Source organism: Gymnoscopelus braueri (genome assembly GCF_963280865.1).
Source record: "Gymnoscopelus braueri genome assembly, chromosome: 22".
Classification (NCBI taxonomy): domain Eukaryota; kingdom Metazoa; phylum Chordata; class Actinopteri; order Myctophiformes; family Myctophidae; genus Gymnoscopelus; species Gymnoscopelus braueri.
This window is the reverse complement of record NC_137624.1, coordinates 3,066,693-3,085,905: the sequence shown is the minus strand read 5'-3', so window position 1 is coordinate 3,085,905 and position 19,213 is coordinate 3,066,693. Positions and strand designations below refer to the sequence as shown.

The 19,213-nt window shown below is 43.8% G+C and overlaps 2 protein-coding genes across 2 annotated transcripts in view; both read left to right on the top strand.

Moving 5' to 3' along the window:
- The window catches only part of nln (neurolysin (metallopeptidase M3 family)), a 60,677-nt gene that overhangs the window by 37,342 nt on the left and 4,122 nt on the right, over window positions 1-19,213 (top strand). The window lies entirely within an intron of this gene.
- LOC308077706 (zinc finger protein RFP-like) overlaps window positions 5,088-19,213 on the top strand; it is a gene marked incomplete at its 3' end in the record, with an annotated part of 39,094 nt that continues 24,968 nt past the window's right edge. Inside the window, exon 1 of the mRNA XM_080418575.1 lies at window positions 5,088-5,162. The remainder of the gene's footprint in view (window positions 5,163-19,213) is intronic.

Genomic DNA, 19,213 nt, shown 5'->3' with positions numbered 1-19,213 from the left:
TTGTCATTGGCTAGTCAGTAGTTTACAGTAAATCGAAACAAATTGTTTTTGGGGATCCCCAGATGATTAGCTTGTTTTCTCACTCAACAGTAAACAGTAAACAAACCAACATACAATATAAGTGTATACAGAGTATCTGCACATTTCTGAAGTGACAATTTAATGACTTGTAAGACCTTTTTAATATCAAATTGGCCAAATTGTCAAATATTATGTAGGAAAGAGGCAAACATTGTGAAAATAGCTGAACTACAAACTCACATAGATCATCTATTTTCACAATATTTATCTGTGGAACCGAGTCAAACTAACTGTAATATAAAAGAGCTTGTCAGGGTGGGGGGTCCCCAGTTCAAATATGATTATTTTGGGGCGGCCTGAAAAGTTTTGGAACCCTGAGGTAGATCCCATATGCCGGACAGAGAAGGCGACCGATTGGCTTGTCAGAAACCTCATACTTCCCTTACCTCGGCCACATTAACTACTTCATCCTAGGGGATTCTTAGACGTTCCCAGGCCAGCATGGAGATATTATCTCTCTCCCCCCATCTGGTCCTTGGTTTGCCAGGGGGTCTCCTCCCAGTGGGTGGTGCACCAAGAACCTCCCTTGGGAGACCCCGGGAGGCATCCGTACTTGATGCCTGAACCACCTTAACTGGCTTCTTTCAACAATATGATGTACAAACAAATCCAGACACCAATTAACAGGTTTGAAATCTATCTATCTATCTATCTATCTATCTATCTATCTATCTATCTATCTATCTATCTATCTGAGAAGGAAGAGGCTTACAGTACTGAAACTATTCCCATGTGAATGTATTTCAGTTCAGTGTGAATGCTAAATATGTGTTGATTTCTTGTTTCTCTGTGATACTGTGATGTCCACCAATGCGGAAGAAAACTCAATCTTTCCTTATAGAATGGATAGTATAGGAATGAATGAATAATTGAGTTTTCATAGAAGGCTTGCATCGTATTGATCCAATTCAGAGACATAAAATAATATAACAAAATGCCAGATGATATTAGAATTTCATGGGTGGCCTCAATGAGATATTAAGAACATTAATACAGCATACAAAAAAGACACACACACAATGTAATAATTTATTTATTTCCACATAATAGTAATCCCAAATTGTTGGAAGCCTCTTAGGGCCAAATTTGTCTCTGAGATTAAGTAGATTAGAAGTCAAAATTATCACAACATTTTACTTAAGTATAGCACTTAATTTCTACCATTAATTTCCACAACAACGTTACATGACAAATGCACATGTTGGACCTGTATGGGTCCATTTGGTTCCATTTGTACACTCAGAGTTAAGGCAGGTACAGACTGCCCGACCTTAAAGTGGTCGGGGGGTCATCTGATCGTTAAGCATAACACACTGCAGGAGTTTATTTCTTGAAATCGGCTGTCATAATATCGTTGTGGTCTTCACAACAGGATTGATCCCCGACAAGGGCTGACACACTGTAGGATAGTTCACTAGGATGCTATCTCCAGAGTCAGACCCAATACATACATTTGAGTTTATTCCAATTCATTTTAATCGACGTATCCCGTGATATGCCTCTCCCCCTCTCCCTCTCCCCCCTCTCTCGCTCTTTCTCTCTCTCTCCCTCTCTCTCGCTCGCACGTCAAAGGGTACAGCCACACATGATGGGATGGGATGGGATAGACGGGCGGAAGTCCCATACACACCCATGTTATCGCGACCGTTCTTCCGGTTTTAAACTTAACATGGGTGTGTATGGGACTTCCGCCCGTCTATCCCATCCCATCCCATCATGTGTGGCTGTACCCAGAGGGTACATACACACATGATGGGATATATGTACGGGCGTGTGTATGCACGGGCGGAAGTCCCATACACTCCCATGTTAAGTTTAAAACCGGAAGAACGGTCGCGATCCGCGTCCGGTTTTAAACTTAACATGGGAGTGAATGGGACTTCCGCCCGTGCATACACACGCCCGTACATATATCCCATCATGTGTGTATGTACCCATCGGGTGCATACACACATGATGGGATGGGATGGGATAGACGGGCGGAAGTCCCATACACACCCATGTTAAGTTTAAAACCGGAAGAACGGTCGCGATAACATGGGTGTGTATGGGACTTCCGCCCGTGTTACGACGGGAATCCCATCATGTGTGGATGCACCGTGCGCAGAAGCGGTCAGTGACAGAGTTGCCATGTCCGCTTATTATAAGCGACTTTGGGATAGTTTTTCTGTAAAGTTGCTTTTTTGGCCTTGTTTCCTAATGTTGTTTGAACCAGTTATTCTCAAACATTTTCATGGCAAGGACCCCCAAAATTATATTTGTCCGCAGAGGCGCAGACCTCCCCCTTCTGAAAATATGTCGTGCCATAGACCCTCATACAAGATCTGCGTGGATTTGGAAAATATTCCACAATTCCCCCCCCCCCCCCAGATATCTTCTTTAAAAATAGCCTATCTACAACGTGAGCTTGTAGATCGTCTATTTTCAAGTATCCAATGTATTTATTTATATATATATGCTTACAGTTGTTTGGCTTGTTTTCACAAACCTGGTTGCTTATTTCTCTCGCAAAATCTGGCAACACTCACTCACAGACAAACACATACACACACACACACACACACACACACACACACATACATACAGATCGCTCGCTCTCTGTGTGTGTGTCTCTCTCTCTCTCTCTCTCTCTCTCTCTCTCTATCTCTGTGCAATAGTCTCAAATAAACAGCCCCCTTCGAGCACGCTCGCTCACTCTCATTCTGTTTTATAATAATGTTTAACTTAATACAGGACTGGACAGTAACTATGCGGGGGAGGGATCTGTTTGTTGTGGTCAGGCCACGGTGGCTGTAATGTGCTCTCATTGGCTGTAGCGTGCATCTCCTCGCAAGGTGGTCGCAGCCCCGTTCATAGTGTATGATATTGTCTGCTGTCCTGTCCCAGACAGAGCTGAATATCTAACATGGTAGTTATCTGAAAACGGTCGGAAAGCCGTCGCAGAGCGGATAATCGCGGCCATATCGTCTCGCGGAACCTTTCACACACAGCGAGCATTATCTCGCAGATCAAAGGCCGATCTGCGTCAGATCGGGAGGTTTTGTCGGCGAGCGCCAAAAAATGTCGGCGACAGCAATATCGGACCAAATCTCCTGCAGTCTGTACGGGCCATTATGGGGGTCCTTGAAATTAAAAGGTCTGAGAGCCACTGTGCTACAGAGCCTTCATTAGTATCATTGGTAAAACCTGTGAAGGAAGTAAGGAAGAGGCCCAATTTATTTTCAATATGTCTGCTGTGCATAGAGCCTATTGGTCTTTCAATGTGGTCTCGAAGGTGCACAATCTCCTGGGTTTTCTTAACCTGTTCCACTGGCATCTGGCTCTGTTTTGAGGGGAAGGGTGGGTGATACGGTTTACCTGTGATATACAGTCATCAATCGAAAATCCCTTGTCAGCCAATCACAGCCATCTCTTCTGTCAGCATGCCTTGGAGGCCTGACAGCTTAAACAGCTCTTTGTCACTGATGGAGCCAGCATACAGGTCTGAAATGAAGGTGACTGCTCCATGAGGTGCCGTCCCATTCGCCAATCAGGCCCTTCAGGGTTAGCCTGGTATCCAGCCTGCTTCGCTACGTTCGGCTGACTTTTTTTTCTCTCTTCGCTTCTCAGTCTGGAAAGCCTCCCATTGGAAGGTTTTGCAGAACTACACTGGAACTACATATGTTACGTTGGGCAACGTCGTATGTTACGTTGGGCAACGTCGTTGCTGATTGGATGTTGTTCAAACGAATGACGAATCACAACGATCACACTGTTTTTTTGGTCCCGCCCCGCACCACAGACCAATCAGAAGCCACGTTAGGTTTCGAAGCTTTTGGCATGTCCCGCCTCCCTTGGAGATAGGAGGCTTTCCAGACTGAGAAGCGAAGAGAGAAAAAAAAGTCAGCCGAACGTAGCGAAGCAGGCTGGATACCAGGCTACTTCAGGGTGATATGAGACTGTAGTTTGAGAACAGTTCACTTTGCTGAGGCAGACTTTCTGGCTGTTGGCATCTCAGCTGTGTGCAGTTAACAATTACCTACCAAATCAAAGTAACATCAGAGATTATTTTTCACACGTTTAAGTGATAACCAGTCAGAATGAGTAATCACAGTTCTCAGGTTTTAATAATGTCATAACTGAACTGGAGAGATACTTTCAACATTGACTGTGTCTCTCTGCTACTGCTCTGGGCATGCTGCTCACACAACATGTACACCAGAGTTGAGTGACCAAGAAAAACAGTTTCGCCGTCAAACCAGTTCTCCATTGCGCAGAGACGAGCACCTCTCCATTCAGAAATGTAATAGAAGAAGAACCGTCGTCCTGAAACACCCTGCCCCGTGCCTAAACCGGCGGCCTCGGTCCGCGAAAAAAATGGGGCAGTGTGTTTTGGGACGAGCGTTCCGTTTTCCACCCGGAATGGCTCGGTAATTCTCAATAGACTTATCAGCCGTTGTTGTGCGACCCCCCCTTAACCCCCCCCCCCTTGGGGGGAGGGGGGTTTAAGAATCTGGCCCGGTCAACGTTAGAACCCACCATACGCCAGTGACGCCAATTCAGATGTGGTTGGTTCTACAGCAGTACTTTGATCAAATGACGGACAACGCGTACAGAGACAAAACTCAAATCAAAGAAGTGGGCGAAAATCTGTCTCCGTTCACCAAGATACTGTGGGACTCGCTAGCCCAGGGGTCTTCAACATTTTCATGCCAAGGACCCCTTAATTGGCTGAGAGTGAGATAAAGTAGGGACCCCGATTATATATTGTATAAGATTTTTAAAAAATCATAGATTTCATAGGCAGCTTCATAGACTTGTTTCACAGAACTATCATGTTGGATTCATGTTAATGTGTATTTCCAGACATTTAAACAGCAGGGGGTCCCGGACCCCCCTGTTGAAGACCTCTGCGCTAGCCTACTTCTTCCACCAGCCAGGTGTCAGTCAGTAAAGGGTTAACAGCTACAACACAAGGAGTTCCTGAGTGACGGAAATCTAGTGAAACGAAAGTTAAAAGTGAAAAGTTTGGTGGCAGCAACACACTCTCTACTAAACCTTTCAACACGACGTTTTACACAACTCTGACAACTTAAACACTGGTGAGTAATAAAGATAAAGATGTATTATTCATTAAGAGAGACCCGTTAGCCTAACTCTACCTTCCTAACACTGCTGCTTCATTTAGCCATGGTTCACATGACGCTCGTCTGTCACAAGCGTCATGGCGCTACTTGTTCCTGGTTTTTAAATGGTCTCCATTTACAGCCCCTACATCTACATAAACGTTCAGATTTCAAATATAAAGTAATGACCCCAATGCCACGGATGTTACAAGTTAAAGCGCCTGGGTCTAAGTACCCTTATCTTCCGTATTGTTCAATAAAAAGCATTTTAATCCGATCGGTGGCCATTTTCTCAGAATTTTCTCCATAAACGTTCAACTACGCGCCCTTATCGGTTGGGACGTGTATTGCACTCTGATGCATTATAACTATGAGAAAATGGCCGCCAATCGGATTAAAATGCTTTTTATTGAACAATACGAGAGATACGGGTACTTCGACCCGGGCGCTTTAACTTGTAACATCCGTGGCTTTGGGTCAGCACTTTATATTTAAAATTTTAATGTTTTTGTAGATGTACGGGAAATGGAGACCATTCAAAATCAAGGAACTAGTGGTTCCATGACTGTCATAATATGACAGTCATGTTAGGGCTACTGCAGTGCTTCATTGTGTCTATTACATTCCAAAGTCACTTTCTGCCTGAGTCATTTTAAGTCAACTTTTTGACTTGAACAGAAATTATTTTGAATGTAACAAGCACTCTGATAGATTAGAATGAGAACATAGTAAGGCAGGATGTAAATAAAGGCTGATAAACATGACTTATGCTAAAATAGTTTTCTTTTCTCATGATTGCCTAATAAGTCAACTAGAAGATCATTGGTTCACAAAGTGGGTTCCGGCGACCCCCAGGGGTCATTGAGGGGGTTCCAGGGGGTCCCCAGCAAAATATGTTAATACAGCATCACAATCATTTTAACCCCTTTATCCATTTATATGTTGGATATTAAAAAGAATAGCAGATATACAAGCTTACTTTGTGTCACGCTGCGAGCTTGCACATGTGCTATTTTTGAACATTTTTTAATACATTTGACCCCCATTTTAAATTGGGGATCCTTGGCACGGAAAAGTTTGAAAACCACTGAACTAGATGAGGCATATAGTGATTTTTTTATTTCTTCTTTCCTGAATACCTTAAAAATATGACTTAGAAAATTATGCTGACTGCAGATCTCTGCCAGGCCTGGTTGACTATCCAGGTCCTGCAAGTCATAGCCAATTGATCGGAAAGAATCTGAAAAATAACGCCGATTAGCTGCTCACAGACACACAGACGGGCAAGGGCAAAAACATGATTTCCGGCCAACTAAACTAACTAAATTTGTTTCACTTTTATTCTCAGTGTGTAGAAATGGCGTCTGCCTGCAGTCTCCTGTCTGAAGAGCAGTTCCTGTGTTCTATCTGTCTGGATGTGTTCACTGATCCAATCACCACTCCATGTGGACACAACTACTGCAAAACCTGCATCACACATTACTGGGACACTAAGGATGTGTGTCAGTGTCCACTATGTAACAAAACCTTCTATACAAGACCAGAATTCTCTGTTAATAAAGTCCTCTCTGAGATGGCTGATCAGTTCAGGAAGTCAAAGCAGCTGAGACAATCTTTCAGCACAAACCAAGAACCTGCTAAACCAGAGGAAGTGTCCTGTGACGTCTGTACTGAGACCAAACACAAGGCCCTGAAGTCCTGCTTGGTATGTCTGACCTCCTACTGTGAGACTCACCTGGAGCCTCATCAGAGACTCACAGGGTTAAAACGACATAAACTAATCAACCCTGTAAAGAACCTGGAAGACTTTATGTGTAAGAAACATGACAGACCTCTGGAGCTGTTCTGTAAGACTGACCTCATGTGTGTTTGTCAGTTCTGCACCACAGAGTCAGACCACAAGTTACATCAAATTGTCTCTCTGGAAAAAGAATTTGAAGAAAAGAAGGCTGAGCTGGGAAAGACAGAATGTCAAGTTCAGCAGATGATCCAGGAGAGACAAGTGAAGATTCAGGAGGTCCAACACTCAGTAGAGATCAGTAAGAAAGATGCAGACAGAGAGATAGCAGACAGTGTGCAGATCTTCACTGCTTTGATCAGCTGTATTGAGAGAAGTCAGGCTGAGCTCATTGATGTGATTGAAGATAGGCAGAAAACAACAGAGAAACAGACTGACTGTTTCATCAAGGAGCTGCAACAGGAAATCTCTGAATTAAAGACGAGAAGCTCTGAGCTGAAGCAGCTCTCACACACTGAAGACCACCTCCACCTCCTCCAGAACTTCACATCCATCAATAGCGGAGCAGATAAGTGCTACGATCTTTCAATTTATGATACAAGCGTGAAAATTGGCATGAGCAGTCTCCATGGGTCACTTGACAAGAAAATTGTCCGAGGCAGTTGTAATTTCAAGATGGCGGCCATTTTTCAAGATGGCCGACACCTTAGTGTGCAGTTAAGTGATATGATGGTTTATTTGGTGATACAAGCATGAAAATTGGCATGAGCAGTCTCTGTGGGTCACTTGACAATAGGCCACCCACAGCTACTTGAAATTTCAAGATGGCGGCCATTTTTCAAGATGGCCAACACTTTAGTGGAGCAATTAAGTTATATAATGGTTTATTTGGTGATACAAGCATGAAAATTGGCATGAGCAGTCTCTGTGGGTCACTTGACAATAGGCCACCCACAGCTACTTGAAATTTCAAGATGGCGGCCATTTTTAAAGATGGCCAACACTTTAGTGGAGCAATTAAGTTATATAATGGTTTATTTGGTGATACAAGCATTACAATTGGCATGAGCAGTCTCTAAGGGTTGCTTGTCCCATACTTTTTTGCCAACAACAATGTGAATTATGCTCGTTGGCTTCCAATACACCTTCGAGACATGATGTGCATTGAGGAGCAACATCCAGAAGTTGCTGCAGAGTTCCACAAGGGGAACTTTGTAGTACATAAGTCAGACAGGGCTTTCTCTGCAGTGGCAATTGATCAGGCTCATGAATGGCTCAATGCTGTGATCAAAGGTGATGGGGGAGCAGTCGGGCTGACAGAGAACCCATCAGCACTGCGAAGATGGATGTTAGCAGGTCCAGAGGTGAGCCGTTTAGTTAAGAACTATGAAGCTGCGTCAGGAGCTAAAGATGTGAAGAAAGGTAATCATCACCATGAACAAACAGAGGCTGCTCAAAAAGCATTTTTGGAGAAAGTGAAACGACTCACATCAGTCATGAGGGAAATGGGTAACCCTTTCATGGAAGAATCAGATGATCTGCTTGTGTTGGACACAAAGGACATTGTTGATGCCAGTTCAGCTGAGCTGATAGCCGTGCATCACCAACAAGGCAGAGAACAGTTCAAGTCTTTCATGACAGATTTACAGAGCCTCGACAGTCCATGCTCTTTCTACAAGCCTATCAAGAAGAATATGGTAACTTTCTTCAAGCACAAGCCAGTTGTCAGTGGAACAAACTCCAAGATGAAGGAACTTAAGGATGACTACCAACTTTTCTCCCGACTATTCATCTCTTGCCAGAACAGGCAGTGTGACTTACAAGAGTTCTTCAATCATGAGAACCAATCAGCTCCCGCCGCTCTCAGTGATGGAGGGAAACTCCGCACGTGTACCAAATCACACCTGGCTGAGATACTACAAGCGAAAGTGACATTGCCTGAAAAAAAGCCAGAATCAGATGTTCTTATAGTGGATGGATCAGCTATGGTGAATACACTGCCACCACGTTCAAGCAAGACGTTTGATGAATATGCAATAAGTGACATACTTCCAAGAATAGAGACATACAGCCATACATACAGGCGGACGGACATCGTGTTCGATGTTTACTGGAAGTCCAGTCTGAAGTCTGAGGCAAGGTCAAAACGGGGAAAAGCAATCAGGAGGAGAGTAACAGGCACAGGCAAAACTCCGTCAAACTGGCAAAGCTTCCTACGGGATGAAAACAACAAGCAGGAATTGTTCCATTTCCTTGCTGATAAAGTTACGGAAATGAAAACAGCCAATATAGTCATTGTGACGAAGGGGGAAGATGCTGTTAGCAACCAAGCTGCTAACCTGGATGCAGTAGCCCCGTGTAGTCATGAAGAGGCAGACACGCGTATTTTCCTTCATGCCCAACATGCAGTGAAACAAGGACACAAATCCCTGATGATCGATGCCAATGACACAGACATTGTAATCATAGCCACTTCTGTTATGCCCTCTTTGATGCAACTTGGCCTTGAAAAAATTTGGGTGACTTTTGGCAAAGGAGAGAAGACAAGATGGATCCCAATACATGAGGTCGTTTCAGCCATAGGACCAGAGAGAACACGTGGTATCCTCTTCTTCCATGCCTTCAGTGGTTGTGACATTGTGTCATCCTTCCATGGCAAATCAAAGAAGTCTGCCTGGAACACATGGGACGTGTGTGATGAGGTGTCAAACACATTTGCAACACTCAGCGAATGTCCCTCTGCAGTGGAGGATAGTGACCTGCAAGCTTTGGAGAGATTTGTTGTGCTCATGTATGACAGGTCCAGCGATGTCACAACTGTGAACGAGGCCAGGCTTGATCTCTTTGCCAGAAAGCAAAGACATTATGACTTGATCCCACCAACTCAAGCAGCACTCAAAGAGCATGCCAAACGTGCTTCTTATGAGGCTGGATACGTGTGGGGACAGGCATTGAAGTGACATCCACAAATGCCGAGCCCATCTGACTGGGGATGGGTGGAACAGGACGAGAAGTGGAAAGTCTTCTGGACTCCACTTCCACCTATTGCGGAGAGTTGTTGGGAGTTGACCAAATGTGGGTGCACCAAGGCATGTACTGGAAGGTGTAAGTGCTTCAAATATGGACTCAGTTGCACATGCCTATGTAGTTGCCCCTGCTAGAACCTATTTGCATGTTTATTTTGCCAGAGTTTTTCCCCTTTGTCCTCTTTGTTTTCAAGTGTAGGCCTATGGCTCGGCTTCCCCTCGCCACATCGGTGCATCATGTTTTACTTTGTCACCAGTCTATTAGTGTGTAATTTTCAGTTGTTACTTTGTAACATTGCTTCCACTGCCTTCCACTGCCATACGTAACAGTGAAGCACATTTTCAGTTTAGTTCCTTACTATAGTTTGTCATGGTTCCGTGGCTACTGCCATTCAGTATTAGCCATTGCTCAATTATAATTTTGGAGCACTGTCCGTTCAGCACCACAACTGTGCTAATCAGCACCTCAACTGTGCTAATTTATTAGTCATATTTTTTGTTCCCCCATCTCTTAGTATTTATTTGACACATGTAATGGCTGTTAGTTTAAATAAAAAAAAAATAATAAAAAAAATCCTCCCTTTTGACTGTTACCGTGTCGTGGTAAGGGAGCTTGAGTACCTCAGTGAACCCTGAGAGCTATGCCAGTGGGAGGCAACTCCTGACAGGTTTTACCAAACTGGACAGGTCGTGGGCGAGGAGTCAGACAAAACACAGTTAAACAACCTCTCTTGACAGAGCTTTTTGAGGAACCCAATACATTTCTATGAGAAAAGGTATCATTTAAAGATCCACATGGCGGACGAAAGTCATCTTGAAATTTCAAGTGGTGGTTGTGGGGTTTCTTGTCAAATGACCTTTTGAGACGGCTCATGGCAATTTTCATGCTTGTATCACCAACTAAATGATTTAAGCTTAACTGTGGTGGTTTTTCATCTTAAAAAATGGCCGCCATCTTGAAATTTAAAGTAGCTGTGGGTGGCTTATTGTCAAGTGACCCACAGAGACTGCTCATGCCAATTGTCATGCTTGTATCACCAAATGAACCATTATATAACTTTAATGCTCCACTAAAGTGTCGGCCATCTTGAAAAATGGCCGCCATCTTGAAATTTCAAGTAGCTGTGGGTGGCATATTGTCAAGTGACCCACAGAGACTGCTCATATCAATTTTCATGCTTGTATCACCAAATAAACCATTATATAACTTAATTGCTCCACTAAAGTGTTGGCCATCTTGAAAAATGGCCGCCATGTTGAAATGTCAAGTAGCTGTGGGTGGCCTATTGTCAAGTGACCCACAGAGACTATTCATGCCAATTTTCATGCTTGTATCACCAAATAAACCATCATATCACTTAACTGCCCACTAAGATGTCGGCCATCTTGAAAAATGGCCACCATCTTGAAATTACAACTGCCTCGGACAATTTTCTTGTCAAGTGACCCATGGAGACTGCTCATGCCAATTTTCACGCTTGTATCATAAATTGAAAGATTCTGCCAGAAAAAAGCATTTAGCCGCTCCGCTACAACACCCCTCCACCCATCAAGGATTGGACAAAGGTCAATGTCCACCAGTCTTCATATGTGGGGACAGTGAGGACAGCTGTGGCTCAGCTGGAGAAGACACTCAGTCAAGAGATGAAGAAGCTGTGTGATGATGAGCTGAGGAGGATCCAGCGATATGCAGTAGATGTAACTCTGGACCCTGATACAGCACACTGTGAACTCATCCTGTCTGAGGATGGAAAACAAGTGAGTCTTAGAAACATACAGAAGAATCTCCCAGACAACATAGAGAGATTCTCTCCTTGTGTCAATGTCTTAGGAAAACAAAGCTTCTCCTCAGGAAGGTTTTACTATGAGGATCAGGTTAAAGGGAAGACTGCCTGGAGTTTAGGAGTGGTCAGAGAGTCCATCAACAGAAAGGGACAGATCACACTGAGCCCCAACAATGGTTTATGGACTATATGGTTGAGGAATGGAAATGAGTACAAGGCTCTTGCCTGCCCCGGTGTGGGAGTGGGAGTGTTTGTGGATTATGAGGAGGGTCTGGTCTCCTTTTATGATGTGGAGACCAGAGTTCATCTCTATTCTTTCACTGGCTGCACCTTCACTGAGAAACTCTATCCATACTTCAGTCCATATCTTAATGATGATGGTAAAAACTCAGCTCCTCTGATCATCTCTCCTGTCAATCATACAGATTAGACGAATCCTCAGCTTGACATGAAAAGGTTAGTTTTCATGTAAGAAACAAATATGTGTATAGAAAGGTTCATTTACAGGTTTGTCCTAATGAGGAGATTGATTTGAGGTTTATTGTCAGTCAAGCTATTGAACTCTAACACATGTATTCTATTGAAACACAAGGACTTACATGTCTGAATTACAACCAAAGACTATTATGGTAAAGTGAGTGCTTAATTTGATCAAGTATTTAGCATACATCGCTTTCTGTGAGACTGTAGAAATGTCTATATGTCTTTGGTACAAGTAAGTATATTTAATGGCATTCAGGTTTAAGTTAAACTTAACATTTGTTTTCATGAATGTGCAGGATTCATATCTATCAGGAATAAAACAACATTTTATTGTCAATACTACTACTACACACCACCACCAACAGATTTTGCAATGATTATGTTATTAATTGTCTCTATTATGTACTGTAATTATTATGTTATCAATTATAGAAGATTCTGTGCAGATTTTTTTCTCATCATACTTTAAGTTTGAGTGAGTTTGCTATTTTGGGTTGTATTGTCACATTGATGAATGTGTATTTTGGTGTACATCTAACGTGGAATTGTGCCAACATGTTTTGCATGTCTTGGATTTACTAGAGAAGAAGAGTGAAACAATGACAATAACCTATTATTTGGTGGTTTTACAATAAATATTCATGGGAGCATTATCCAGTGTGCAGACTAGTCTATTTTTCTGTCTTTCACCTGTTCTTCTGTCCTGGACCTGGTATTTTATTGTTTGGATGTGCAGTAGGCTAGATGTATTATTTTATGCTGCACTGTGATTGGCCACCCATTGTACCCCCCTAACCCTGCACTGTGATTGGCCACCCATTGTACACCCCTAACCCCTACACATTCAATGCAAATCTATACTTTTCTTTAAAGGTGCCACACCATGAATTTCATTTTTTTTTTTTTGGGGGGGGGGGGGGTATTTTTTGGGCTCCCCAGTGTCTCTTGTACCCCAAAAAATATATTCTTTTAACATTCAGTCATTCATTCTCATTTCAGAGATTTTCAGAATGGGCGTGTCTGAACAGGCCATTTCAGAATGGCAATGCAAGTGACATCACTTGCATTGCCATTGCATTGATGCTGGCCAGACAGAATTGCTCAGTAGCCCCCCCCCTGCCCAAGAGGACGTTTTGGTATTGCAGCTGAAAGTGCTGTATAAGCCAGAGACAATTGACTTGGGATGAGTATATCTGAGTGATGATTTAGGCTCAAACCTTTTGAAAAAGGTTTGAGGGACATACACCATTATGATATTAAATATCAAATATTTTTTTTAAATTCATGGTGTAGATCCTTTAACACATTCCATGCCAGAGTTTAATCTCATAATGTACTCACCAGTGCCAGCGTTTTATTGTTGTTTTTTTGTTTTTTTTCATGTCGCCACAGACCTCGCTAAATAAGTTAAAAGTGCGCGTTCATTTGGTTCTAAACACACAGCGGATCTGTGAGAAACGGCCAGCGAAAATAGTTTCCAAATCCGTGCCGCCATCTTGAAGATACAGCCGATCAACGGTAAACAGTGATCAGCGAGGAGAAAAACAACAACCGAGAAAATCGAGTTTTAAACAGGATCCCAGACAGGAAGCGGATCCGATCGAAAAAAACGGAACCCGAATAATTCTGTTTCCGACCGGAAACCGGAAACGGAAATGGATCAAAAAAATTCGGAAAGTGCACCTGGGGCGATTACAATGGGAATCGGCGGTTCGCGTAGACTGGCACGCTGCGGCTTTAAATAGGTTCGCGTAGATCTACGCGATTGGCATTCAATGTGTTAAAGGCATACTAGGTAACGTTTTCAACAAAACTAAAGTTAAATTGTATATCTTTTGTGAGTGGCAAAAGTTTCACAACACTCACTCCATGAATTTCACCCCCGGAAGCCTTTTATTTATATATTTTCTATTGAACGTGTACGGGGGGGACTTTCCCGGGAAAATGACGTTCCTGGACAACGTCATGACGTCGTGGCCGACGTCCTGGCCGACGTCATGACGTCGGCCAGGAACTACCGCAACGGTTTCCTGTTTGGCCAGGAACTAACGCGCTAATAACAAAAAGGAACCTCACGCTGATTTTAAGAGAATGTAGGATTGGAAGATCGAAAAAGAACAGAAAAAGAAAGCACAGCTCATGGTAACTAATGCTCCACTGGCTAAGAGAAACGATCCGTAGATAGTATAAAACAATTAAAAGATCGCTTTTTGAAACGCTTCCGGCTTCCGGTGAAAACGAATGGAATTCTGGGTAATCGAGGACTACGGAAATTGTATGCAGTGACGGTAGTGACCAGCAGAGGTTGCTAAAAATCGTTATTTGTGATTCTGCATTGTACAACTTTAAGTGAGCTTCCATCACTGTGATGACCACTAGCTGCACTGTGATTGGCTGACTCTATTGGCTGACTATCCAGCACTGTGATTGGCTAGCGAGACATGATGAAATTAACAACTTATAAATAGGACTATGCACTTAAAAAAAACACATTTTCTTTAAGTGAGCTTTTAAAAAAAAGGTGATGACCACTGTGATGACCACACCGCCCACTTCACACTGGGTGTGATTTTTTTTAATATCATTTTGATGTACAGCACATGTTTTTGTAAACTTTCTGCCCTGCCACAGGAGCATTGCCATTGGCTAGTCAGCAGTATACAGTAGATCAGTGGTTCGGTCGGGACCCCCAGGGGAGTCCCCAAATTATTTTAGGGGGTCCCCAGATGAGTAGCTTAATGTGCAACATTGTTTTCTCACTCAACAGTAAACAAACCAACATACAGTATAAGTGTATACAGGGTATCTGCACATTTCTAAAGTTACAATTTATGACTTTTAAGACCTTTTTAATACCAAATTGTCAAATATTATGTAGGAAAGAGGCAAATATTGTGAAAAAAACTACAAGCTCACACAGATTGCTATTTTCACTATTTATCTGTGGAACCGAGTCAAACTAAATGTAAAAGAGCTTGTCAGGGTAGGTGGTCCCCAGTTCAAATATGATTATTTTGGGGGGTCGCGGCCTGAAAAGTTTGGAAACCCTTGCAGTAGATCCCATAAGCCAGACAGTAAAGGCGGCTGATTGGCTTGTTAGAATCCCTTAACTCGGCCACATTAACTACTTCATCCTAGGGGATCCTGAGGCATTCCCAGGTCAGCATAGAGATATTGTCCCCCCCATCTGGTCCTTGGTCTGCCAGGGGGTCTCCTCCAGGTGGGACGTGGACCAAGAACCTCCCTTGGGAGACGCCCGGGAGGCATTCGTACGAGATGCCTGAACCACCTTAACTGGCTCCTTTCAACAATAGTGATGTACATACAAATCCAGACACCAATTAACAGGTTTGAAATCTATCTAATCTATGACAGAGAAGGAAGAGGCCTACAGTACTGAAACTATTCCCATGTGAATGTATTTCAGTTCAGTGAGAATGATAAATATATTTTGTTTTATTTGATGATGCTTCATGTCCGTCCATCAATGCGGAAGAAAACTCAATCTGTCTTTATAGTATAAGGAATGAATGAATGATTGAGTTTTCGTAGAAGGCTGATACCGTATTGATCCAATTTCAGAGACATAAAATAATATAATAAAATTCCAGATGATATTAGAATTTCATGGGTGGCCTCAGTGAGATATTAAAAACATCAGAATCAGAATCAGTTTTATTCACATCAGTCACATCACAGGTTTACAAGGTAAAAAAGTGGGTGAAATTCGTTTTGTACATCGTTCCCATCGCAACGTTAATTTCCATAGAAAGAAGAGGGGGGGGAGAAGAAGAGGGGTGGGGGGCAAGTGGGAAGGAGATCAAAACAAGAGAACAACAGAAGGCCAGACAAGTTATCTACATATTTACAAAGTACCTGAGATAATAAAAAACTAAGGTGCCTGAGCATAGCAGCAATGTATGTATACTGTGCATGTTATACTTATACTGTGCATGATATACATATGGACGTTAAGGTGCTTAGAGAAAAAAAGAGCACAATAAAAAAGACAAAAAAAGTCAGTGCGTTATACATGGGATTAAGGTGCAAAAGGTCAGTGCGTGTCCACCTAGGGTGGACTGACCCTAGTATAATCCGCAAGTAGCTCCATGAGGGAGTGCAACAAAAAGTCATTTGTACCTGGTGTAGTCCACAGGTGTGTCCGAGGGGGAGCTAAGTCCAAGTCATTTGTCCCTGGTATAATCCACAGGTGTGTTCAGGAAGAGCCAGAAAAGTCTGCACCGCCTGTTGTCAGGCTGCTGAACAAGGCTTATGCCTCATTCAGCATTCTGACAGCAGCCGGATTAAAACTGCACCAGTACCTGGTGGTGGAACTCTTGATACTGCGGTAGAGCCCCTTGCCCGGTCGCGGTCGTTGTAGGGGTTTGAACAGTCTGTGACTTGGGTGGTGCTTGTCCTTGATGATGCGCTTGGCTTTGACCACGCATCGCTTTTTGTACAGTTCCTGGAGCGCTGGGAGCTCGCCTCCCATTATTCGCTCTGCCGATCGCACTACTCGCTGTAGGCTGATCTTTTCTCGGGCAGTGCAGTTCCCGTACCAGGCCGTGACACAGCCTGTTAGGATGCCTTCAACAGAACTGTTGTAATACAGCCTGAGGATGCGATGTCCTACTCCGAGCTTCTTCAGGCGGCGGAGCCAGTACAGTCGCTGCTGAGCCTTTTTCCTCACGTGTGTGGTGTGTGTCTCCCATTTGAGGTCCTCCTCGATGTGTACTCCGAGGAACTTGAACTCGCTGACCCTTTCCACTGCAGCACCGTCGATGAGGATGGGTGCATGGTCTCTCCGCGGCCTCCTGAAGTCCACGATCAGTTCTTTGGTCTTGTCGACGTTAAGAGCGAGGTCGTTCTCCCGGCACCAGAGTGCCAGTGAGTTGATCTCCTCTCTATAGTCAGACTCGTCGTTGTTGACGATTCGGCCTATCACTGTCGTGTCGTCCGCGTACTTTATGATGGTGTTGGAGACATGTGTGGCTATGCAGTCATACGTGTACAGGGAGTAGAGGAGAGGGCTCAGCACGCATCCCTGGGGTGCTCCGGTGTTGAGGGTCAGGGGGTCGGATGTGATGCTGCCCATTCTCACCACCTGATGTCGGTTGGACAAGAAGTCCTGTATCCAGTCGCACATGCTTGGGTGTAGCCCTAGGTCTCTGAGCTTTTTGTCAAGTATTGCTGGGACAATGGTGTTGAATGCTGAGCTGTAGTCCACGAACAGCATACGTACATATTTGTCCTTCAGCAGCTTGTTGTCCATGTGCGAGAGGACGGTGTGGAGAGCCATGGCAATAGCGTCGTCGGTGGATCTGTTTTTGCGGTATGCATACTGCCACGGATCCAGCGAGGCAGGTAGCGTGGAGCTGATGTATTCCCTCACCAGTTTCTCGAAGCACTTGCTGACGATCGGGGTGAGAGCGACAGGTCTCCAGTCGTTCAGGCATGTCACTTTGGCCTTTTTGGGAATGGGCACAATGGTTGACATTTTGAACCCTGCAGGGACCACAGCCTGGGAGAGGGAGAGGTTAAAGATGTCAGCGAAGACACCTGCCAACTGGTCTGCACATGCCTTAAGGACCCGGCCTGGAATCCCATCAGGTCCGGCTGCCTTGTGGATGTTGACCCGTGTGAAGGCTGTACGCACTTCTCTCTCCGAGATGGTTAGAGGGTTCTCCTCTGCTGGTGCTGCTGATGGCCCCGCTTGGCTGCCGCGGTTGGGGCTGATCTCAAACCGGCCGTAGAAAGTGTTCAGTTTGTTGGGGAGGGAGGCAGGCGGGTTCACCTCGCTTCTGGTTCTTGTTTTGCAGTCTGTCAAGGTGTGTACCGCCTGCCATGTGCTCCTGATGTCGCCATTGCTGAGTTGGTCTTGCATCTTTTTTGTGTAGGCCTTTTTCGCCTTCCTGATGGCGCTGTTTAGGGCCACGCGCGTCGTGTTGCGCGTTTCCACGTCGCCAGATTTGAAACCAGCATCCCGTTCATGCAGATGTGCACGTACTCCGCTGTCCATCCATGGTTTCTGATTGGGATAGATCCGAACTGTCTTTTTTGGGACTGTGTCATCTATGCACTTACTGATAAAGCCAGTGACTGACATTAATACGCTGTACAAAAAAGACACACACACACACACAATTTAATAATTTATTTATGTCCACATAATAGATACAAATACAAGGACACAAATATTTATACGGTGCTGTATAAAAATACGTTCAGCTAATCCAAGACAAATACCCAAACAAACAAATGAACCAAGTGACAGCACAGAGTTTTTCAAGCCGTTTGGCTGTTTTTGGGGATCCCAAGTTGTTGGAAGCCTCTTAGGGCCAAATTTGTCTCTGAGGTGAAGTAGATTAGAAGAAAAAATGACCACACACTTTTACTTAAGTATAGCACTTGAGTGAAAGTATTTGTAGTTAATTTCCACCATTTATTTCCACAACAACGTCACATGACAAATGTACATATGTTAGACCTGTGAGGGTCCATTTGGTTCCATTTGTACACTCAGAGTTATGGGGGTCCTTGAAATTAAAAGGTTTGAGAGCCACTGTGCTTGCTACATGAAATGGAACAAAGCCCTCATTAGTATCATTGGGAAAACCTGTGAAGGAAGTAAGGAAGAGGCTCAATTTCTCAATTTCGCCCTTCAGGGTGATATGAGACCCTTTATAGAGAACAGTTCACTTTGCTGAGGCAGACTTTCTGGATGTTGGCATCTCAGCTCTGTGCAGTTAACAATTTACTATCAAAGTAACACCAGAACTTATTTTTTCACACATCAAAGTCATCCCCTAATGCAACATTTAAGTGATAACCATTCAGAATGAGTAATTTCTCAGGTTGTAATAATAATAACTGGAGAGATGCTTTCAGCATTGTCTGTGTCTGTCTGCTAGCTAGCCTACTAGGCGGGTGCATATATGAAAAAAGAGCATCTTACCCCCAAAAAAATTGAACAAAAGGTTTCTCAACTGTTTTTTG